Source organism: Aphelocoma coerulescens, chromosome 7, assembly GCF_041296385.1.
Source record: "Aphelocoma coerulescens isolate FSJ_1873_10779 chromosome 7, UR_Acoe_1.0, whole genome shotgun sequence".
Taxonomy (NCBI): Eukaryota; Metazoa; Chordata; class Aves; order Passeriformes; family Corvidae; genus Aphelocoma; species Aphelocoma coerulescens.
In genome coordinates, this window is record NC_091021.1 from 22711878 (window position 1) to 22735696 (window position 23819).

General features: G+C 39.0%; 1 long non-coding RNA gene across 1 annotated transcript in view; it reads right to left on the reverse strand.

The window, feature by feature from the left end:
- Positions 1-232: 232 nt before the first annotated feature.
- The window catches only part of LOC138113031 (uncharacterized), a 40105-nt gene continuing 16518 nt past the window's right edge, over positions 233-23819 (reverse strand). The window contains exon 3 of the long non-coding RNA XR_011151980.1: positions 233-1152. This is a non-coding gene — a long non-coding RNA (uncharacterized lncRNA). The remainder of the gene's footprint in view (positions 1153-23819) is intronic.

The window sequence follows — 23819 nt, forward strand, 5'->3', positions numbered from 1 at the left end:
TTTTAGCTTTTAATATTAATCTTAGGCAACTTCATTGGTTTCAGTTGTGTTACAATGCACTGCACCGTCCTAAATAAAATCTGTCAAGTCTTACAGTTTCATTAAACAAAAAATATACAAATATTCAAAAAAAACTTCTGTATCTGGTCATTTCTTCATTATAGGTCAGATCCAAAACCTAGAGACTGAGATCAAAATACTGGTAAAATATTTGAGATTTTAAGCCCAAACTTCCAAACCCGAAAATTAACCTTTAAAATAGAATTCAAGCTTTATTTCTCCGCAAAACACAATCCAAAACTGAAAACGTAATTCCTTAATCCTGACACAGAAAATATTTTATTAGCTTTTCTTATGAATGTTTCAACACAGAATCCAGTTTTATCCTGTCCTGCAAGGAAAACATTTCATGAACATCACCTTACTACAGATACGAGCATTCCACTTTTATTCTAGCATCTCTGAACACTGTTTTAAATAATTTAAGTATTCTTACATCATTTTCAATTTTTTAATATTTGCAGTGGTGTAAATTAGAAACCTGGCTTTGCATCTATTCTGATCCATCTGAAGATATATTTTTGCATGCAGTGTTACTGTCAAAATGATACATAAAGCAATTGCTGATTTTCCAACGTATTAAGTGTTTATGCATCTGAACAACAGATCTTTCTAAGAGCATGCATGACTATATTGCTTGATATTACAGACCAGGATGCTCTTACATAAAACTGCAGAGTAACAGAAGACCAACATTTAGCCGTTTCAGTATCCAAATACTGAAGCACCAAAATTAGTGGGGATCTTCGAAACTAACAAATTTCCTAACTCCCAGAAACTCTACAAAATTGGTTTCACATCACAAGAGCCGTGTGCTGTCACCATGCATGCAATGCCCTCTCCTCTCCTCACTTGCCAAGCAAGCTCACAACGAAGACACGAGGGAAGTGCAGAGAGCAGCAGAGACAAGCCAGACACCATCTAGGGCCCATCAGCTGAATTACACACAGCTGGCCCCAGCAAAATCCAGGGACATAGTCTGACATTAATACAATTAAAGTGAAAGCTCTTGGCATCCATCATCAGCTCCTTCAGCAACTCTTCCTGGCTCAGTGGCAGCCTTGTGCCCTCCTCTGAAGCTCAAAACTGAATCTGTAAAAGAATAAACAACTATTCGCCCACTGTAAAAAGCAAGTATTTTATTTATTATACAAAGCAAGTCCTGTCAGAGGTGAAACCTACAAATTGCTGGGCAGCACACTCACAATGATCATAGAACCTTCTTGAAAGCAACCTGCATTTTTCAAAGATCAGATCTGTGATAACAACCTTTAACAAAACTCCCAAAATTCAGCAAAGGGAGGTGCTTTGGGGAAGGACAATGGGTTCACAAACCCATGAAGACATCCACACACAGCTGTCTCATTTGCTTGTACGAAAATGTGAATGCACATGTAGAGCAGACCAGTGCTCCTCTTCCTTTGCTACTGAATTGAGCAAGAACACAGTCTGACTGACCTCTCCCAGGTCACTGCTGCTCACTACTAAAACATTCAACAGGTTCTGCATTTTCCTATGTTTGGGACCTCTCAATCAGGAACATCTTTCTCCTGAAATATACAATCAAATAAAAAAATGTAACTGATCAGAAATAAAATTAACTCTTCAACACAAGAAAGTAAAGACTGATTTTGGATCACCTGCTGTTTTTAAATTATCTCATTTACAGGTAAATGAGTCAGTGGTAAGACCAAAGAGAATTATCTCCTTTTAGACAGAACCATCTGAGAGATAACCCATCCCTGCAAAGCTAACAAAGACAAACCCTATTTCATAGACTCCAGGAAGGAAAACAAAAGCAGAACCACAGAAATCTCTGAAATCCAGTCTCTTGCCTCAGGTTACCCCACTATTTGGCTCTTATTGTACAAAGGAAAAAAGGGAACTAGTACAGGGTCTTTCCTCTGGTATTCAGTCCCTCATTCTGGTGATCAGCAGTTTAAAGTTTTCCTAAGCTGGTGATTGCATCTGTTGAATTAGGATCATTGTACTCAATTACCTAATTCCTTTTTAACCTATTTACATGCATGGCCTCCAAAATATCCTTCTTCGTAATGTCTGCACTTGAACTCTATACTTTGTCAAAAAAGTTTCTCACATTTTTAACTTAGTAAATCAGTAACATTTATCAATTACTATTTCTGCTATCATGAAGTAGTTTGGGTTTATTCTGTATTCACTTTTTAATTTTTATTTTTCACAGTATCACATCCTCTGTCTCCTGAATTGCCTCATTTCCAGAACAACTCCTAATCTACAGAGCTTCAATTTGAACAGAATTTATTTCCCCATTAGTCAAGAAATCCTGATTGATCCAGACTTTACAGTCCTGAAATGGAAAGCCCAGAGAAAGCCCAGTCTCAGGTTGCCAGCCCTCAGGGCTATCATCAATGACCTTATCTGAGACCATGCCAGATGGTGACTGTCACTACCCCATGAAAGCTGTGGACAGGTCAGATAGCATCTAGTGTTCTCTTTTTTCCTTTTTTTTTTTTTTTTTAAGAAATAAAAAAAAAACAATGTGCAGAAGGCTCTCTTATTCATCTTTTTATATTGAGTCCTCAGCAGCAGCCACTTAACTCTGAGACCAGCACTTGTGTGCAGCACAAGAAACAGAAGAGCAGGAAGAAATGCCTGAGCAGAGCACAGCACTGGAAAGTGGCACATGAGAACAATGAGCATCCTAGACAAGACAGAAAATCACTCCAGCGAGTTTGTTACAGACAACGGATACTGACAGCCTAAAAATCAAGATATTGCCTCAAAAAATGATACAGAAAGAAGCACACATAGGATGATTTTTGCCTTCTGGATTATCAAGACTGATGTTTTCACATTTTCCATGACAGCCAAAATCTTGCCTATTTTTTTTTTAAACTTTCAAATTAATAACTAGAGTATTGGATTTTTCTTGGTGTTGAAGCTACAAGATTGCAAGACTACAGCAGAAACAAAGAAGTTAACAATAATGATTTGATACTAAATTTTCTTTATAATTTCTTGCTCTTAGCATTATATTCACACTTGGATCACTTATGTAATTTAGCAGTCCCAAATAGTAGGAACTTTATCACCGTATTCCTATCCCTACCAACCAGGATATCTAAAATGAAAAAATGAAACACTTGAAAATTGAGACTTTGTAAAGGCATCATGCTGCTGACAGTGGATTGAGACATCTTCCCATTCCAAGTAAAGGAAAAAGACATATTTTTTTCTTTTTTTTTCCTTTTTTTTAAATTCTACAACCATTTCTAACACTTGTTGGAAGCTGCTTTAAGGCTTAAAATATTGTAATAAATCTCAGTGTGATTTCAGTGCCTTGAAGAAGTTTGGTCAATAGGAAATGTTGAGCACTTGCCAACTCAGAACAAATCCTGGGTTTAGATAATTCCTTGATTCTATGTGAGGTACTGGAGCAGGTTGCCCAGAGCAGCTGTGGATGGCCCAATTCATGGCAGTGTTCAAGGCCAAGCTGGATGGGGCCCTGAGCAATCTGATCTAGTGGAAGGTGTCCCTGCCCATGGCAGGGGGTTGGAATGAGATGATCTTTAAGGTCCCTTCCAATCCAAACCATTCTATCGTTCTGTGAAATGGAGTACGACAAGTACTAAACCACAGTATTAGGAAAAATTATTTGGCCTTGTATTTCTTGAAAGCTGAAACCATTCAATCAAATTGTTTATTTGTCACCAGGAAGAAATTTTAAAAAGGATTTCCATTAGAATGAAATGTATTTTCATATCTGCATTTACAGACACAGAAAATGCATCCTTTCTAAATATACAAGAAAAGCCTGCTGGAGAAATATCAAATGTTAGTAGGAAAATAATCAGTTCATTAAGGACTGTTAAAAAAAAAGCAAACTAAAGAAGAAGTAAATAACTCATAACAACTATAAATTGGTATTATTTTCCTATATAAAATGTATCAGTAGAATAAATAGACCCAGTCTTAGGAATGAGTTTTAAAAACTGTACTATAACTGAAAAGCATTAAAATTATGATATTACAGTTTGCAGATACCATCTACCGTTTCTTTTTTTTTTTGCTCAAGACAATTTTTTCAGACGTATTTTAATGACTTTTTTACTTTTTAATAAATATGCATAATGGAAGCACTATATAAACAATTATTTTTGCAATCACTGTGAAATGAAAAATTTAAGACTCAAAGGTGAAAGTATAGCAGATAGAATAAAAGTCTCTGCGTTGTAGTATTTGAACAAGATAAATCATAATCCTCTAGAAATTTTTTTCATATCCATAAAAATGCACTTGCCCTAATCCATAAAATTTGCTATTTGTTGTGCATGCAAATTAGAAGTTTCTTATTCTAAAAAAAAAGTAGAAATGGAGAGGTATTTTTAATTCTGTCCATTCACAATTTAGAACTATTATTACTAGAACTCTTAGAGCAAACACTTTATGTGATTACAGTCATAATGGTTAGGCTATAATAGCTCAGTAATTTCCACAAGCAGTCGGGAGAGTAACAAACTTAGAGAAAATAAGAAGATTTTTGTATGGTCAGAGATGTATTTGTTTGCAATCATGCTACTAAACAGACTTGTTGCTCATCTGTGTACTGTCCTAGCCCCTGAATAGGCCAGTCACGGACCAGGACCAGTGAGTGACAGACCCTGCATCCACTCAGAAGGAAACCACACTCTTCATCCCAAAAAGTTCACACAATTTTTTTCCTAAACAAATAGCATAAAATACAACCACCTAAAGTTTTTGCAGCATCTTATCCATGCTTTAATATTCTTTGTTCTTACTCTGTTTATTCCTGTGGGATGCCAAGCACAAAGCAGATTAGCCCAATCTTCTCAAGGGTAAAACTACCTTGCATTTATGCAAGGTCAGCACAGACAACTAAGGGACTTAAAGAGAAGGCTCTGGTTCTGTCTACCTTGCAGCAGGTTTTTTTGTACAGCCATCCTTTTTTATGCAATTCAAGGGAGAAGACAGATACAAACAAATAAACATGAAACAGTTAATAACTTTTGATGAGTGTCATAGTTAGCAATTTTAGTAGTTTAAGAGTGACCAAGAATTGGTTTTGCAGAGATACCTATTTCTAATATTGCCATTGAAACACTACTCAGATTTTGTACATGATGAGCTTGTCTTAATGCCAGACCACTTTTGGAATCATAACTTCTACAGTTTTAGATTTTTTAAAAAATTATTTCAGAGCAAGAACAATATTTTCCCAGCACTTTCTCAGATCCTACATTGGATGCATCATCAAAACCTACATTCTTTGTGTTGAACTACACAAGACATATAAGTCATATGAATGTGTAACAGACTGGATTGTGCAAGTCTGAATCACTCACAGAAGAATAAACAAAAAAATTTAGTCAGGTTTTACACATTTGCACGTTCACATGTTTTGGTAATAACTTTGATTAGATGCCTTCAATATTTCCATCTTTTTCTTCAAAAGACTCTTTTACGAAGTTCTATTTGTTCTCTCCAGCTTAACATTTTTCATAGACATACATATATTAACAAGTTTCACATTTATGGAGAAATTTGGGGGGAGGAGGCAGGGTAAGGTAGCTTTGGGATTTGGTGTTGTTTGGGTGTAAAGTATTGGGGTTTGCAAGCTCTAATCCTCCTACCATGTACAATCCCATCATATCTGCTAATGGAACACAGATTCTGTGGCAGAAGCTAGTCAAGGCAAACCCCTCATCAGGGGAGATACCAGTTCTCAAAAACATCTCTTGTCCTCCACAAGCTGGCTTCTCAGCAGCACTCCCTGGTAATGCATGCACATTCTTCAGCAGCTTGATATTTTTCAAGGCAAAAAGGGCTTTGCTGCTTCTGTTGGTTTTGCCCAAATTTGGCCAGCACTGGACAGAGAATTGGGGGAAACAAATCCTAGTTCACAAATATTCAGTGGAGAGTTACTTGTTTCTTCTCAGTTGGCCTTCACTCCAGAGGCAACTGCAGTTGTGTTGTTCTGGGCAATACTGGCTAACATTTAGAAACCTCTCATCTACCTGGGGTTATGGGTGGGCAAATAGAAAAAAATGTTTATGTATTTGCTGGCCAAAGTAAATCAATTCAGATACAACACACACAAAGCCCTGAACTTTTAGGTAAGACAAAGTGAAATGAACACAATCAAACTACACAAACTATAGATCACTGAAAAACATTTCATCCTCTCTAAAGCTGAATGTGGCTTTTTCTTTAAAAGATCCTTCAAAAGTCTTCTTCTGCCTACATTGTTTTAGACAAAATCATGTGAGTTACATGAGTTTTCAGGGCTGACTCCACAGCAGGGTTTTTCTCAATTCATTCCCCTACAAGATGAGGACTGGGGGTGGGGGGTTATTCCAAAAGCAAGAGGCACATTTGATGTTGATGGGGAAATCCAGACAGATCGCTACAGAAAAAAATCCTTTTGCTGAAATTGGTGAGGATAAGCATGAAGGCTTCTGCACTGCTCAATGCTATTTTTGAGAGCATATTCACCTAATCTGAAATCATTCAGATGCTTCTCCCAAAAAAAGACGTGAAATTCACCTATTTTTAGAATTTTCATGAGAAGATTCTCAGATGAGTATGAAACACGGCTTTATGAGTATGACAGCAGCTCATTGCTACATTTAGTTTCAAAAGCTATTAAAAGGTTGCAACAAAAACAAGTGGACATAGTTAAGTATTTCACTATAGCACAGTCATAAAGTAGAAGAACATAATAAAGTGAAAGCTTTCTAAAACACAATTAGTCAGTCAAGTCTTATGTTTGAGCATTTCTTCTCTTCAAATAAAGTGAAAAGATAACACTAATTCAAGGAGCTGGATAATATGGGTTACAATCCAAGTTATGAAATTTACCCAAAAAAAGTAAAGTGTGCTGAAATCTCAGCACAGAGCAGACTTGCAGACACTGCATGAAGATTTGTCTTGGTGATGATACCTTGGAAACATACACAAGTCTCAAATGAAGTAGCAATAGTCTCAAAAGAACTGGAAACCAAGTTGTTTCTGAGGAACAGCATTAAGATGGCTGGCAGCAACTGCTGCACAGACTTGGGGATGAGGGGGCAGAAGGGAACTAATTTTATTCCATAAATTCTTTTAAATACCAATACATATAATATCCCTTCTGCTGGCATGATAATGTACTGTTCTGGGACACTCTGGTTCTATTTTGGTAACTACTTAAATAGGTCACAAAAATGATTAAAAGAAATGCTTAAAGCATTTTAGGAAAATGGATACAGGTTATCCACATTTTCATGAATTTAAAGGTAAATGAATGCCCACTATTCCACAAGCAACAGGAAATTCTAATTTTTGTTACATTCTTCATACTACAGAGTATAGCAGGAGAATATATCTTCTTCCTTATGAATTCTTAGATCATAAACTTGAAATTTTTTCAATTTTGCGTCAATATACTTGAGGTGCCGGTTGTGCAATCTCATTTCTGCATTCTTAGTAGATAATAACAAACTTTATCCATTACCCACTTGGATAGAACAGGTGAGAAATTTTTTTATTAATAAGGACTACCAGTGGTTCAACCACTCCTGCATGGTTATTTAGCAGCCCTTGGAACAGTGCACCTATAAGCTCAACCCTGAGTCCCAAGGTAAAGAACAAATCTCCAGAGCAGTAAGTGGCTAATACATGCCGTTCCAATTCTCATCATTACCATCACTTAGCTGCAGTTCAAATAAAAAGTATCAACTTCCTACATTTAGCAGAACATATAATTTACTGATTTAACTAAAAGACCAAGGTTGAATTTTTTTTTACAGTTGCTGTAGCGGACTTTGTCTTATAAGATTGGCAGACCACCTAAATAAACAAGAATGAGAATGATGTCTTCAATTCTACTGAGTTTGGCCTTGAAAAAAGATGCACATTTCTAGATCTGCCATTAGACTTCACTGATCATCACACAGGATTTCTGGCAACTTACTTGAGCAGGTTTGAGACATCATTATCCTGCTTAATTCCAAATAAAAAGCTTTCATACCTTCCTGTATGTTTTCAGTATACATTTCCAAATTTAAAAATTTTTAAAAAAATTCCTATCTTACTTTGGGAGGAAATTTAACAAAGTGACTGACTGAGTTGATGTTTGGCTCCAAAGATACAGATAAACAGATGGATAGATGGATGGGTGTTGAAACCAAAATCCTCTTTCTAGAGATACACTCTAGCACAAATTTATCAATTGCATCATTGGTCCAATGGAGATCTTATACTGGAATCACATTTTTTTTCTGCTTCACTTTACGACATAAATATAGCTTTAAAGAATTACATAGACTCACCTTCGTATTCAGAAGCTTGATGTTTCAGTCCACTAAAAAACCACAAAACTGAAAATTTTACTTACCCTTACAAACACTAAGCACATCAATACGATGCATCCCTTTTTCATTTCTAATTTGCATTCTACAACCATAAATCTAATTATTCAAACTTACCAGTAGCATTTTCCTAAACCCCAAAATTAAAATGCTTAAGAGGAAAAACAATCCTGAAGTTTTTATTCCCCTGTGTATGCTTTCTTTGATTTTATAGAGAAAAAAACATGAAGATGACCAGTCAGTACCATTGAAAAAAAACCTATAGCACTTAAAATTTACACACAGTCTCCCTCATTGTGCCTTTACTTCCTATTCATATTTACAACACTATGAACATCCTAGATACCACACAATCACCACAAAGTTTTCAATGGTATTCAGAATTTAAAAGTTTTCAGATTTGACATGAAATTACATTCTTGCTTATGGTCACTTCTAAAGCCCTGTGCCCATTCATACCATCTTCTCTCCAAAAAAGACCTGGCTCTTGACTTTAATGACATTTTTTGCCAGACCAATTACAGTTTAAGAATCTATTTTCTATTCTTGCCAGGCTCTAATAGCAGGGTTGGGTCTTTTTTCCATCTTCACATAGTTTCAGTGACTATGAATGAAACTATGAGAACATCAAGTGCAATTGCTAGGGCCTGGTATCAGTAGCTATTCTTCAGAATAGTGGCTTCAGATCAAGGGTATTTTTAATTTATAGCATTTTGACTACTCTTAATAAAAGCCTCCAGAAAAAGGTGCAAAATTATCATCTCTCTCCAAAAAACTACACAAGTGTGCAATATTTTCCTGGCATTTTTGAGTGCAACAGCTACAAAGTAATTGCTCCCAGGGAAACTTGTGCTGGAACTTCTTGGAGCCCCACTGATGCAGACAGAGTCCTACACTCTTTAAAAAAGTCAAGAGGGTTCCAGAAAGGCTCAAAAATCCACATTTTAGCTTGGCACTTTGAAAATACAAATTAGTAAATAATGTTGCATTTTTTATTTTTGTATGGTTTTAAAACCTGCTTGCAACAAAATGGATGAACAGTGAGCATCTATCATTGCAAGATACTCTGAATATAGTACATGTATATATTTATAGTAAATTCTCTATTTAGGTGGACATAACTGAGGTTATCAACATCTATAATCCATATAAACTACTTCTTTCTCCTCAGTTTGCACTTAATCTGTCATCCATCTATAACATACTTGTGCCAAAAAGACAAAAGTGAGGTCCTTTCACAGAATGATAGGACTGGAAGAGATCTTGTGAGGTCTCCTAGTCCATTACTCAGCTCTAAAGCAGCAATAATTGTCTCACCTATTCCTACAGATGGGTAATAGATTCCACAAACATACCAGACAATTTGTTCCATTACTACATTACTCTCAGCGTTAGACAGCTCTCCTTAACATGCTTTTAATATTGTCCCATAACCTTTCCCTTGCTTCCAATTCAGTACAGATATAAGAAACTGACTCTTTTTGTAGCAGTTTTACATACCAAATGTGAGTCTCCAGGCTAACAAATCCCAGTTTCTTCAAATGTTCTTTCATACTTTTAGGCCCATGCTCATTTTTGTTTTTCTTGAATTGTTCTACAACTGCTAATCTTTTCTCAAAACACACATATAGTACTGCACTAATCAACTGATACCTTACAAATGCCAAATACTAGCTCATGTAACTTGCAGACTTCATTTCTCCTAAAAATGTTACTGCGCCAGTTTTTTTGCAGCAAGTTCCTGGTCTCTTTGATTAAAATTGAGATCTTGCAAATCTTGACCTTATCTTGCACATCTCCACTGAATTTCAATATTTATTTATAAACTTTGCAATGTCTTGTAAATACCTAATTAAACAAAGTGGAAAGGATCTATGTAGGAAAAGAGGTAAATCAGCAAAGACACAGAAGACTCAGGATTCAAGGTACTATTTTGTGCCTGCTGTACAAGGAGGCAAAAGCCCTGTTTTTTCTGCTTCTGTCCCTAGAATTCTTTGCCCATGAAATTTAGTCAGCTCCCTTTTACCTTTCACACCAGTCAGCCATAATGCCCTCGATTCTCCAAGTTTGCACAAAACTCCTCATTTACCCTCATTTCACTCTGCAACTTCTTTTTTTCCCCAAGACATTTATTCTATTTCTAGCAATAGCCTGTATCATCTATTCCAACTTTCACCTTGCCTATCCTAATAAACAACCTTAGAACAAGGGTGGATTTTAATGATCTTTAAATATGGTATGCTTATTTTTCATAAGAACTTTTAAACTACACCAACACTGAAAACTGTGTGAACATATCTGACACTCCATCAATTTGTATGGCATCAAAATGGCATTATTATTGCAAAAGGAGTCACATGGATATGATTCCTTACTAGTTTGGGTTTTTTACAAAGCAGACCTGAACGTATGAAAGGAACGTGCAATGCCTATGGTTTTCTCTTCTCGTATCAGACACACAACTAATTGTCTAAGATGCTTCACAGGGGATTAAGTATTCCCTCACCTGCTTAAACCCTTTCATCCATTGAAACTGTACACATTACTTATTTAAGAAGCATTAAAAGATGTCAGTGGAAGCATTTTATTTTAGAATTCATCCTAAATTTTTTCCAAGTGAAAAAGTAGAGAGAAGATACAACTATTAGCGGAAGAAATTGAAAGCATATATTTAACAAGCAGGATTTGTGGGAAGAAATCAAACAAGACATAGATCCATCGAAGTGGGATGATTTCCACACAGTAGTCATACTTTTTTATTTCTGTGCAAATGTCTCAGGCTGTCAATTATTCTTAAACAGAAACACCAGAGCACACCATATGATCCAGATGTATCTTTTTTTAACTGTGCCACTAGAAAATATAAGGAGAAGTTGGGGGGCTTTAACAAATATCTGATTGTGACTGTTACTTCACTTCCTTTTAGCATTTGCTGGGAAAAGTTGGGGGTTTTTTCTTTTCATTTAGAACTTGGAATCAGGCAGTAAAAAAGAAAATACCAAGAGCAGAAATTCAATCCCAAATTTATACTTACAATTAAGTTTTAGGATTTTCTTTTCAATGGTGCCATTATCTCAGCACTCTTGTCTTGAAAATGTAATATGGCCTCTATACTTTTCCAGAAGTATCACAACATTCCTGTAGTCTCCATAAACTTAAGTGTTGCTATAATGCTGGAGAAGTGAGCTGGGAATGAGTACTGTTATACAAACCATGGGGTAAGGCTCTGACACCCCTTCTCACAATGAGCAATACATTTAATCTGCAAGTCTCATCCGAGGTCCCACTCAGCATTAACAAAAGCAAAAGAATTTGGCCTGTTAGTGTGAGCATCTTCCCACACTCACCTGCTACGTTAAAAATAGTTACTTCCCAAGATCTTGCTATACCATTCTCCCACATATGGAGTCCTAAGTAGCAATAGCTGCGTGCCATTGTGCACTTGATACAAACACTGTCTTACCTAGAGCATACATATCATAACTACAGTGCATGCATATGCAGTATCCACATATAGCTCAGCAATGTCATGCTTTAAGGCCTTGTATCTACCAGATTTGAACAATAAATTAAAAAATAAATACAACAAGGATTTAAGAGTGAATGAGGAGGGTGAGAGAACATGAACTTAGGAAGGAAAAGTCAGTTTCACTTCCATACATGGGTTTTACTGCTACCTTCAGAAAACACAGGAAAACAACATGCCAAACATAAACACAGTTAGCAAAAATATCTGTACTTTGTCTATACATCCTCCTTATAGCCAAAATATTCAAACCTCTACCAAATAACAACCCTATTGTAAAAGCCAATTTTGACTTGCATATGAGACATCCAGAATGTACAGGAACAAACATGAACAATTTGTGCTATGAATAAATTGCCAATAAAGTCACAATAAAGCAACAATTTTCAAAATAATTTACAAGCAATCAGGTATACATGTACACAAACAAACTGGCAATACTTAGTTCTTTGCTAAGAAACCAACAGAAGATCTTTGTAAAGGTCTGCAGATTGTTCCCCCTGTTCTGTAAACAAATGATGACTCCTCAGGAATCTTTCAATTACTCACAACTGTTTTAAAGCATTCTGAATAATCAGTGAAAAAAACATACTTGATGACTGATAAATAAATCACTAGATGATTCTGAAAGCATACAAGAAACTGCATTTTGTTACCATATTAGTATAGGTACTGAACAATACAAATTAAGACTATATTTGCATTTCCAAAAGTGGGTTTAACAGTTTGTTTCCAGGTGAACAATTTCCTTTTTCATTTATTTACACAATATTGCGCTCACAGTAAGTTAGCAATAGATTTCTAATAATTTGAACCAGAAGTTGTCCACACTGCAAAAAAAAACATTAGCACAACTACTATCAAGACTGTTGTCTCTGTATAAGACCTGTTTTCAAAAAAAATGACAGGAAACTGCTAGGGAAATTGTTTAATTCCTCAGAACCACAGGCAATAATGTATTGTCTTAATTTTCAAATTGCTAGAAATTGGGGTTTTCAATTAAAAGCTTGCATAATAAATCAGTAACACATGACTAACACTAGATTAAAAGTAGATTCTGCTTTGTACAGACTGTGGGATTTTGGTGGAAAATTTGAGGCTTTACAATCTCTGAGCACCATTAGAAGATAAAATTAATTAAGGACTACATTCGCATCTTCTTACTAGAAATAACAATAAAATATATAGTGGGTTACAGTTTCACAAAAAAAGAAAAAAATTAACTCTGTTGCACATACCAAAGCCCCCAGACTAAACAAGCTCTTTCCTTCCCCAGAAGGAAACAAGCTCTGCTAGAAGCCTTTTTCTTCATACCCAGAACCCACTGAACTGAGACAACACTTGGGAAAAGACTGTATTCATCTGTTCTGTTTGTTTCCAGTCAAGATGAGGATTGATCCCCAGAACAGAAATCCTCTAAAGGTATGTCACAACACTACCTCCCAGACTAACAGACCTTAGCACCGATTAGTTAGCACCTATTCCTGCTTCCTAAACTCTACCCTGACTCCAGGTACAAGAATCCCAGCACGCAAAAGGCATGTCTGCCTTACCACAATGCAGTGCCCTGGACATGAGCTAGGCTGAGACTGCCACAGCACATACAAATGCTTTATTGCCTGACCACAGAGAAAACATCACCAGAACCCAGAAATCCTGAAGGAGCTGTGTCTTTGCCATCGTTGCAGCAGGAAAGCAATGTTGCATTGTTGAGCTGCGCAGGGCCTCTCAGCAGCAAGAGTAATAGAGGACTGAGGTAGATGATATGCCACATATATATATATCACATAGAGTAGAGAAGTCTCCCTTCCCCACTTGAAGCAAACACAATTGAACCAGTTAGCTATAGTAAATGGAGGTGGGAACCAGGACACGACCTTAGCAAGCAAAAGCACTGATCTACAGCTCTACAGGCAGGGACCTGCAGCTCTGCAGAGAGGTACTGCACCAGGGCAGTTCCTGAGGGAACAAGGGACAATTGTCCCCTCATCAGCACACAAGAAATACTATCTTCTTTGGTCGTCTCAACTACAGCAGTAGCCTTTTTTTTTCCTGGGCACAGCCCCGGAGAAACAAAATTTAAAGCCAGACAGCCCAAGGCAATCCTGCCATGTGCCTTCTGAAAGCTGACTCCTCCGACTCCCTGTGCAGTGGCCATCGCACAGAGACAACACAGGTTGACAAAGTGAGACCAGCACACAGGCCAGCAAGGTACGAGCAAGGGGGAGACTGCTGCTGACTGAAGGCTACTGCACTGGTGTGAAACACTGAGGACTGAGCCTTTCATGGAATCACTGTCATGAACTGCAGACAGAAACTGGGTTTACACTTTTTTGTCTCTCTACAGAAAGGAACTCGACAGCTAGTCTGTCAGTGAAAGCAACAGGACCTTCTACTTCACTGTCAGAAACTAAGAGAGCAGCAAGTAATAGGAAGTAGGATTCATAAAAGGGATCCAGAAAGCAACAGGAAAAACTGTCCCTGCCACAAGGAGAAAGAAGATGCCAGAGATAGCCTCATACTGTGTAGCAACCTGCCACCTGATTGCAAAATGGACCACGTCAACAGATGATGGGAACAGACCCTATGAAAAACGGGCTTGACACGAGCGCATCTCATCAACCTGCAGCAGCTGAGACTTGTCTCTTTCAAGCTTTGTCAATGTTGTGCAGCTCACTGTGCTAACACACAGCCATTTCAGGAGCAGCAAAGCCTCTACAGACCTATGCAGTGTGTTGACAGGGATGTGTACGCACAGTCAGACACTTGTGTATGTACATGAGAGACTTTTCCCTGCCCCAGACAGATTTTCTGTGCAAGGCAGGAACCACCACTCACAAACAGAATCTCAGTATGAGATCGAGATCGACACCCACACTTAAACCTTCTGTGTGTCTGCAACCCTGTGTTTGGGGGCCTGGCAAGAAAAAGTCCCCCATCAACTGATCTCTTTCCTACTGGCACGGCAAAGGCTGCCCAGCCGCCCCTGTGCAGCCACACGGTGCTCCGAGGAGCGGGTGCTCCGCGTCCCCCTCAGAAAACAATAACCCCCAGATCACCAGCTCCACGGCTGAGCACAAGAGACTGCGACACGGCAGCACGAAGCACAGCCCGGGATCCGGCGGGAGGCAGACCCTGCGTGTCAGTGCCAGCCCTCAGCAGTTTTCTCTGCGGTCTGCAAGCGAGGAGGGCCTGGGACCTCCAGAGGCTGACCCAGCCCCGGCCCCGGAGCGGGATCCCCACGGAGCTGCCCACAGGTGCTCGGTCCCCTGCGCTGCCCCACCGCCGGGGAGCAGGGGGGCAAGAGAGCCTGAGAAAGGAGATGTCGGAGGCAGGGTGACACGAAGAGAGGGGGTACCGAGGGGAAGGGGATGCCTGAGGCGGCGGGGCCGGAAGGCAGGGTGCTTGCATCGGCGGGACACACGTACACACACGCACAAACACACACCGCTCCATCCCCGAGCGTCCTGGCGCCCAGACACTCCCGCCGCCGCAGCATCGCCCGGCACGGGAGCGAGCCAACCTGTTTCCCCACGCACCGAGAAATCGGCTGCGGCGCCCAGCACGGGCAGGCGGGCGGGAAGGCAACCCCCCGCGCCCCCTCCCCGGCTGCCTCCCCGCGGGGCGCGTCGCACCCCCCCGGCCGGGGCCGCGCTGCGGCAGCCGTACCGTGGGCAGCAGCGGCTCCATCTGCGCCCCTTGGTCCTGAGTCTCCATGCGGCGGCGGCGGGGCTGCGGCGGAGCCCCCTCCCCGCCGCCCGCGGGCCGGGGCGCTCCCCGGGCGCTGCGGGAGCCGCTGGGCTGCGCCGGGCTCGGGGCTCGCTCCGCGCTCCCGGCTCCGCGCTCCCGCCGCGGATCAGGCGGCGCGGAGGCAGGAAGCGCGCGCCAGTCACATGGGCGCGCGCACCGCCGGCCCCGCGCGGGGGGGCAGCAGCCGGAGCCACCTGCGGGATGCGGGATGCGGGATGCGGGATGCGGGCGCTCCCGCCGGGGCCGCAGGGCCGGGCCCGCCTCCCCCCTGCACACCGGCACCCCGCGGGTGCTGGAACGGGAGCGGGGAGCGGAGGGACCGGGCCCCGCTGGCTGCCCGGTGAGACTATCGAAACCATCAGACACGGCTCGGAAGTTTAGCACTTCACTCCAAGCTTCAGCCGCAGGCTCCCCAGAACTGCTGCTTCAGTGCAGTCTTGAGCCAAGGTTTGATTTAGCCAGCACCAGAAGAGTACCAGAAAACAGTGACCCTTTACTCGGTCCTGCCCGACTTTGACCCTTAGTTACAGAAAGCACCTTCAAAAGAGAGTTCTGTCCCACTCCCTGCTACCATAACCCAAACATCCCCTTCTACCTGCAAATCACAAACCTATCAGAATACCATATTTTTCGGTATAGGGTTAATAAGAGTCTTACCCTCTTTTTCACCCAATTTTATCGTTCAAGCCTGCTACACAGTTGGCTTCTCCTAATCTATCTGGCTCTACATCTCAATGGTTATATTCAGCTATACCAAAACCCCAACAAGCTATGCAAATGATTGTCAAAGCCCAAATTTGCTGTACAAATGAGAATAAGAAGTTGAGTCCCCAGTACTTATGTTGCTAAGAACAAGTGTGGTGTTGCCTACCAAAACAACTGAGCTAGAGAAGTTTATATTTTCATCACTTCCCAGTGTATCTTCCAAAAATACATGCTCATCCAAACCTGTGTGCATAAAAATCAAAATGGACAGAGACCTGATTATGAAAAATAAACTAGCAAGTAAACTTCTGTCTCCCTGTTAACATTAATTTCCTTGCCAAAGCAGCAGGCCATGCCCTACATTTTGGATATCCTTTGCAGCCTAAAAGTAGATCAATAAACAGCTTCACTAAATCTGATTTAATTTCCTCTGCTATGGGACATGTTCTTCAAGTCTCCCAGAGATCTTCCAGATTGAATTACTTGTACATCAGCCAAGCGAGACACAGAGCTGGGGGAGCAGTATAAAGGAAAGGGGAGTCAAAGATGGTCCTTAGAAAGAAGGGGGCTATTTTTGTGAGTTACAACTGAGAATTTGGTCTTTAAAGTGACACATACATGTAACACTACAGAAAAACAGACAACAGATATGGTCCAGATTCTGGAACAAAGGCCAGATGTGTATTTTCATAACATGATTACAGATCTACAGTAATTAACATACGACGCCATTCAGGTCACTAGAGGTAAGGCTGTGTCAGCATTTGCGCAGTAAAACCCTATTTGTAGGAGCTTATAATTAAGCTATGGAAGTCATGATGAAGCTGGGAAAGAGTGAGTTTAAAAGTGATTTTCCTCCTTTAAAGGAAAGGGATTTAAAGTGAATATACCACCTGTGAAATCAGGAAGACCAAAAGCTTTCAGTCTACAGGCAGTTATTTCAGTGAATATTAGTTTAAGCACCTTGGTCTTCTCTGCCTAAATATCTCAGGCTTGTCCAAGAGCATTTTTTCGGTAGCTACTGCTATTCTTCAAGCTCAGTAGTGTTTACAGATCTTTCACTCCCCAAAATATTCCCTCAAAACACACTCGTCCCCATAGACACATCTAATAAAAGTAAAGCCCCAAACCAACTAATATATTGTTGACACTATTCCCCAACATTTCACAGTGAAAAACAGGATCAAGACCACAAGCACCACACTCAGGAGTTACAAGAGTGTTGCTGAATGGGCCATCAAATGAGAGTTGGGATCAGCCATGTAATTGTTTTTGCAAAGGGGTTTTGTCAGAGTGCTTTACAGTCAGGAGGTCACCATTATGGAATAATAGATGAAATATGGAAAAGGTCTATTAAATAGCAAACCTCTCCAAATCATTCTGTATTATCCTGCTCCACACACATAAAAACACCACAGACTTCTGTAGCTACAAAGCCACAAATTGATAGCCAGAGTCGAAGTGCAAGTCATTTTTTCGACAGCTGTGACAAACGTGCTTCAATACAAAGATCCAAAATGTTCAATCCAAAAGCTCCAAAGCCAAGGGCTTTGCACATACGAAAGTGGAAGAACATAAAGGACCTAGCTGAAAACTCTATTTTAATCAAACATAATTATTTTTTGTAACATTCTAGCAGTATATCACACCAGAGAATTAAGAGAAAGTAATATTTATTCTCCAGTTGATTTATAATTGAATTTGAATTATCTTTTCCCTTACTTAAAGTTGTCTTCTTTCACTATTGCATCTGATTGTAAGCCATACTTCCATGTCCAGCAATTTTGTTAGTATTACTCTATTACAGTAGTAATTTCACTTCTCATCTCAAAAGAATAAGCTTTAAAATTGTGAGATAGGGCAGGCTTTAATATCCAGTTTCAACTTTTACTACACAACAAGGTGTTATTTTCAAGCTTTTGTACATGTAGGGTAAGTAACAAAGAGAGAGTTCTCAAATCAGCAATGACTGGAGAAACTTTGTCACAAAATCAGGTGTGAAATCACGACACGTAGATACACTTAAGTTGTAAGATTAAGAATACCTAAGATATGCTATAAAAATAAGTAATTTTGTGGCATATTTATGTCAGACTAGTTTTTTTCTTTATATATATTCCTAGTGCATTGGATAAATGAAATAGTGAGTGTTTCTGCATTTACTTTTACACTGATAAAACTCCTAAAGCAAGTATCAATGGAAAAATGGGGAAATATTCTTCTTGTTCAATAGCATTCTGAATTTATGTCAGAAACTGACCTGATCCCTGCCTGGTGTCATCTTTCATAAGAAATTAAAGACAGCAAAAGCTGACTTTTATTCTTCTCCTTTGAGAGAAGAATATTCTTCTCCTTCCTCAAACTGCCTTTTACCCCTTTGGCCTGCAGCAAGTCAATAACTCAGATGTTCTCTTGAGTCATGGCCAATGTGTTAAACCCCACTGAACAGAGATTTTGTTCCTCAAAAACTGTTCACAAGGTGTATGTTTTATATATAAGCTGAATTACATTCAAAAGACTCAGACCATTCTCAAAGTACTTTGTAGGCATATACCATAGATTTTGGAGGCATATACCCATCTATCTGAGCTTGACATAAAAATGGTATGAGGTGTAAATAATTCCCACTGTCTTGAACATCAGTGACATAGCTCTGTTTGTACAAAAATAGATGTGTGATAAGCAGCACCAATAATGAAGACCTAGAATTCAGAGAGTTCAAGCTCATGAGACATCCTGCAATATTTCTCTTAGCAAGTCTTTGTAATAAAATTTCTGGTTTTTTTACCTAAAGAGCACTTCCTAATTATCAGGAGTGACAGGTACTTCCTCCACCTAAGTCCCAAGAAGGTATTCTGGTATAATAAGTGATGCTATATATATGGGTGTATTTTTATATGTGCATAAAAGCTGTCACAGAGTCCTAGTATCACTTACTGGCCCAGTACCACTCACATTTTCACTGTCATACCTTTCTGTCAGTTTTCATTTTGCAATCAATATATAGCTATAATTTAAAATAAGTGCTTTATTTAAACCATTTCTCTGAATACAATTCCTGTTCTAGGAAGACATCCTGGGAGTATTGGCTCATCTCCCAGTTTAGCCATGAAATATGTCACTCTACCAGGATGGAGGGGGGTGGGAATTGCTACTAAGCAAGAGTGAACTCCACAGGGCTGTTAGTTACAAAACTGAACATGAGGACTACTTACTTTAAAATGTCCCCTTAGCAGAAATATGCTTGCAGCCTAATTCATTCATTTACATCTAGGTCCAATACTCTCACCACGTCCTTAATTCCAAAAAGAACCTGCACTCTGTCAGACCTAATTTTGTTGCCAGTAGATTTTAGCAACATAGTGAACAATTTCACACAATATTCAAAATCAGAAAGGACTGGGGTTAGATCAGTTTGCCCTCTCTTGATTCCTGCCTAAGCTCAAGCCTCAAATACACTGGTAAATAAAATGCATGCACAATACACATTAATTTGAATGCTCATACTGTGCATATTTATCATAAGCATATTTCTTTAATGAAGGGAAACCTTTTTAAAAATTGCAAATTATTTTCAGCTTGTTACAGGTTATTTCTATTTCAAGTAAAACAGCAAATTAATTTCTAAGCTTCTGGAGGGGGGAAAAATCCACTATCAAGCAGCCAAAATCCTTTTCATTCTGTTTTTGTCTTATTGATCATAGAAGATGAAATAGTAATGGGTGGACCTGTCAAACTGCATTTCATACTAATAAAAAAAGACATGAACTACCTTTACATATCAAAAGGAGCATCCCATCGATATAACCTACTCCTAAGACATTTTTTCCCTGTAATTAGAGAAACTATGCTGACAAGAAGGTAAAAAGGGGGAGGGGGAAAACACAGATTCTGGCAGCAGTGTTTCCTCTCTCCATTCTTCCTCCCTAAGTGAAGATAAATAACCATCTGGATCATTGTACTGCCTTTGTGACAGGTGGTACTCAGTTATGTTTTTCATTTGATTGGAAAGTGGTAATAGCTCTTTAGCAGCTCTTTCTTTTTCTAATATACTCTGCCTGAAATAATTTACTCTAAGTTAATTCATTTGAAATGTGATCCAAAAAGGTTCAGTACTGATTGAGATGTATTCTTCAATTGCAACATAATCTCTTTCTCCTATTGGCATTCAAACTGGAAAAAAAAGTACTCTAATTATTGTTTCACTAATATAACTTCTCACATTGTTCAGCCAAAAAAAGTAATGCCAATGAAATATGTCTGTGTCCACAGCCCAATCCTACAACTCCTATGACACAGGGAGACAATCTGTGTTGGTAAAGAGCATCAAATATTTGTTACTTTCCTAATTTTCCCCAAAATGGATCCTCTACCAAAGGTCGTGAATTTTATGGTATTCTGATTCTAAGCTAGGCCTTTGGCTTTTGGTCTAAGGTCAATATTAGAGAATACTATTTTAAACTCTAAACTAAAATTAAGAGGTGCTAGAGACTCTGGAAATAATACATGTAATTAATCATTACCTTAGTTTGCTAATTATTAAGATAGCCACACTTTCTAGGCTTATTTTTCAAGTGAAAGAAATTCCTCAGACATATCATCCATTTAATCCTACTTTGTAAATAAAATATGTCGAATCAGGCCCTGATTAGTCACTGACCTAAATAATCCTTCAGAAAGATTAAGCAATCTTAATTTAAAACCTGCAAGGGAGGGATAATATATCTTGCTCAGTTACTCTAACAGCAAATTATAACTAGACATGTATCTAACAGAAGTGAGACAATCTTTATCTAGATTGAGCTTCAAGTTGTTGGATTTTGCTACATGTCTTATTTCAAGGCCAAGAAGTCCTCTAGCATCAGGAATGTTTTCCTTATATAGGTAGGGACTGTGTTAATACTTCTCTTCCTTTATAGTGCTTCTAATTCCCTGCTTCTAATCCTTCTCTTCACCCTTGTCATGGCTCCTCTGAAGTTTCCAGTTTGCACGGGAACACCACAATATTACAAAGCTTGGCCTGACAGTGTAGCATTAGGAAGCCAGACTACACGCCTTTGACCTCTGGATCATACCCTGTTTTCCACATCATGAAACATGATTGTTCCCTTAAGCATTGCACCACAAGGAGAGTTCCTAACTGGGGCATCTACAGGGTCAGATGATGGTTATTGGGGGAGATGGATGAGGCTGCAGTTTTGTTTGCTTGCAATATTAGAAATTTGCAAATATATACTACAGTAAATATTATGAAGTGCACATATCTACTTTCACCTTTTAAATCCTATTCATATTCATTGTCTGGCACTTGCTGTAGGCTATAATCACTTCAGCAGGGAGTTTATCAGCCTCTATGACAGACCAGACTGATCACATGGCTTTACTGTGACTGAGCCAAAGGCACAAAACTTTGGACAGAAGCTTTTCCGTAGGTATTCACGTAACTGTAGAAATAACTATGTAAGATTCATGAACAATAATATTTTGCACATATACCTGAGACACCAAAGCTATCTGTGTTAGTCCCAGAAACAGAAGCACTAAGCTGTGTCATGCTGTACCCATTTTTCTCATTACATCTTGGGTGAGATGCGTTATCCCAACTGCTGGGATTTTCAACTTTGTCTTCAATTGCAGGCAACTGAGGAGATTGTTTGCAACACTACTTCAGGTAAACCAATTACTCCTGGCAGAAAACGCACCCACCTCCTCCTCAGGTTTTCTGAATACAAAGTTCACTCAAACCACTTCAAACCTCAACAGAGAAAAAGGAGAGAGAAAAAAAACGGCATGGAAAATTATTTCTTATTTACAGTTTTGAAAACAAAGCTACAAAAATTACAAATATTTCAATAAAAATCTAGATTGCATATAACCCTGAAGTTTCTCAGTAAATCAAAGCAGTGCTACAGGTAATTTATGGAGCTGGCAATCTAGCTCCCTCTCCACCCATCGTCTTTGATAGGAACCCAACCCTACTATCATGGAGTTTGCTTAGCAGGTAAGATTATTTTCTCCTCTTTTGGGAGCATCTCTGAGATACCAAATAAAAATGAATGAAGACTAATGCTTACTATACTTTCTAATCACACATTTCTTACACCCTAAGAAGCCTTTTTGCCATACACAAGATTTTTAAAACAAATACTTTAGAAATTACATCACATGACAATTGTTCATTGTAAGCATGTTTTGCTATTTTTATTATTTGCAGCTGTCTACTATATTGTCACAAAAACTAGATCCACATGTAATACATTACTAATAAAGGTAACAGTGTTTGCTTTAAAAATGCTTCTTTTGTTTCAAAATACCACCTTTGTCAGTTTTGCTGCTCTAACCACTACATAGAGGAAAAACATTTGCTGTGTTAATATTGACCTTAATTCTGCTAAAGAAATAAAAATACACGTCCTTCTTATTTTTCCACAAGCTACATTTTCAGACAAATATTCTTACCTGGAATCCAGAATCCAGGATCTTGACTGGCTCATGATTTCACAAGAGCAGCAGCTGGCAGAAACTGGCAGAGCTCTAACATAGTCAAATGGGATTTATAGATGAAAGTGCATTCCTTACTGAAGTAGCCAACTCAAATCAAAAGTAGGAATTTAAAAAAGAACTATTTGAAAAGAATACCTAAAAAGAAGTACCTATCTCTTTAAAGATAAATATTTCAGAGCTGAGCTTTTAAATTGCAAAAAGAGAATAAACTCATCCATGTTCCTCAATAGGCAGGTATATGGGACACAGAAAGTGAAATCTTCGTTGAATCACTGGCCTCACAGAAGCCAGTGATGCCAATTCCTTGGTTTTGTAAGAATTTCACCTCATTAGGAAGACACTTTTGGCCTAAAAAGTAGGGATCAGTGGTTCAAAACCTAATTGCAGACAGTCAGCGTGTAAGTGGTGCTCATTTCCAGTCAGTCAGTCAGTTTTGGGACAGATCCTGTGTCTAATGCTTCAAGTGTTTAAGATCACTGACCTCCAGGAAGGGACAGAACGAGCCCTCCTGAGGCCCATGGAGAGACACACTGCTGGGACAAGTGAATGATGCACCAGGCAGCCATTCATGAAGATCACAGCAAACTGGAGGAGTGGGCTGACAGAAACCTCATGAAGTTTAGCAAGAAGTGCAGAGTACTGTACGTGGGATGGGTCAACTCTATGGGGTGAATTAGCAAGATCACAGCAAGCAAGTGCAGGATTTTTGCCCTTGGCAGTCACATCTGAAATAAAAATACTCTGGTTTTGGGCCCCCAGTACACAGGGGAAGATCAACAAACTAGAGTCTGTTCAAATTATACTTACAGCATTGACAGCCTAAATTTCCAAGAGTGGTCTAGACTCATTTTATATGTTATATAGAGAAAAAAGCATTTCTCAGCTATAATAATTCATATCTCCCTAAGGTAAACATTTAAAAT